The following is a 2144-nucleotide window of genomic DNA, read 5'->3' on the forward strand; positions in this document are numbered from 1 at the left end:
CAAAACTCATCGTTCGAAGGATGGGCGTGCTGGCCAGGACTTTGGGGGAGGGCTTATGATTGACGCATCCCATGTGTCACCAGAAGGAAACCCAGTGTCCTTTTACAAGGAGGGGTTGGGGTCCATTGCATTTTGGCCAAAACCACACCCCCCACCCTGATACAAGTCCATCTCAAAGCCCATCTGTGGGTGGTGCAGTTTGCAGCCCAGCTGGGAACGGTGGGTCCGGCCGTTCCACCTCAGCATGCCTGCCGACAGGTGGCCTCGCCGGGGGTCTCTTTTGCTCTGGAGGGTCCGCTGGGGCTGAGTTGGGGTCTTCAGTTTCGCCTGACTGTTGTCTGTGACTGCTGGTGATCCAAAGGGGCGTGGGTGAGCCACGGCATAACGGGCGGTACCCCCTGGAGTTTCTGGTGGGGGCGGAATGTTCAGCCGGCAGGCACCTTCTGGGTCAGGTCGAGCCTCACTTGTCACTTGGCTGCTGCTGTAGACACTCAATTATTCGGTGTCCGATTGGGCGGAACGAGTTCTTTCCTGTCCCTGTCTCCTGTCTGTGACTTGGAAGCGGCCCCCGCACAGTCTTCCATGAAGATTAAGGCCCAGGAGTTCTTGTCACTGTCGGGTTAGAATGATTCATGCTGGAGCCACGTGCCTTTGGTCACCAGGGACACATCGTGGCAGCTGGGCCTGGCTGGCATCTCTCTGCTGGAGCCTCTCTCCTCAGGGCAGTCTGATAAGCAGGCTTCTGTCTTTTTTTTTTTTTGAGTCAGAGTCTCGCTCTGTCTCCCAGGCTGGAGTGCAGTGGCAAATCTGGGCTCACTGCAAGCTCCGCCTCCCGGGTTCCAGCGATTCTCCTGCCTCAGCCTCCCGAGTAGCTGGGATTACAGGCATCTGCCACCACACCCAGCTAATTTGTATTTTTAGGAGAGACAGGGTTTCACCATGTTGGCCAAACTGGTCTCAAACTCCTGACCTCAGGTGATCTGCTTGTGTTGGTCTCCCAAAGTGCTGGGATTACAGGTGTGAGCCACCATGCCCGGCCACTTCTGTTATCTTATGTTGGCTTTGGCAGTGGCACCATTCACTGGGGTGGGAATTCGGGACAGGGCCTCGCTCTGTCACCCACGCTGGAGTGCAGTGACTCGATCTTGGCTCACTGCAGCCTCCACCTCCTGTGCTCAAGCAATCCTCCCGCCTTAGCCTCCCAAGTAGCTAGGATGACAGGTGCACTCCAACATGTCCAGCTAATTTTGATATATATATATATATTTTTTGTAGCCATGGGGTCTTGCTCTACTGCCCAGGCTGGTCTCCCAAACTGCTGGGTTACGGATGTGAGCCACCGCACCTGGCTGAGTTTGGGACCTTCTGAGCCATGCACGGATCTCAGTTCTGCAGGGCCGGCTCCAGAGCCTGGTACTTGGGCAGATTCTCAGAACACTTTTTATAAAAGGAGGTGCCTTGAGCAGGGGCAGGGGAGAGGCAGGCCCAGGGCAGTAGGGTTTGCTGGAGAGCAGTCGGGAGAGACCCATCCATCAGCCTCTGCTTCTCAGGCTCCACGTGACGCAGCTGGTTCCAGGACATAATTTTTTTTTCTTTTTTTTTTGTTTTTTTGTTTTTGAGATGGAATCTTGTTCTGTCGCCCAGGCTGGAGTGCAGTGGCTCGATCTCAGCTCACTACAACCTCCACCTACTGGGTTCAAGTGATTCTCCTGCCTCAGCCTCCCAAGTAGCTGGGATTGCAGGCATGCGCCACCACGCCTGGCTAATTTTTGTATTTTCAGTAGAGATGGGGTTTCACCATGTTGGCAGGCTGGTCTCAAACTCCTGACCTCAAATGATCCGCCCACCTCAGCCTCCCAAAGTGCTCGGATGACAGGTGTGAGCCACCGCGCCCGGCCGAGATTTGACATTTGGGAAACAAATGTTAAAACCCTACCACGTCCCTAAATGTCCCAGCCTCCCCAGGGCAATGCTGAGACTGAGAGGTGTCCCATCACAGCCGGGGGCTCCATGGGAACCTGCAGGCCTAAGCCCGCTCAGAAACCCCACCTTCCTCATGGCAGAAGCTGCTGGCTTTTGGGGGCGGGACTTGCGCAGGACCCTGTCCCACACGGCAAATTTTTTTTTTTGAGACGGAGTCTCGC

This window comes from Piliocolobus tephrosceles, chromosome 21 (genome assembly GCF_002776525.5).
Source record: "Piliocolobus tephrosceles isolate RC106 chromosome 21, ASM277652v3, whole genome shotgun sequence".
Classification (NCBI taxonomy): Eukaryota; Metazoa; Chordata; class Mammalia; order Primates; family Cercopithecidae; genus Piliocolobus; species Piliocolobus tephrosceles.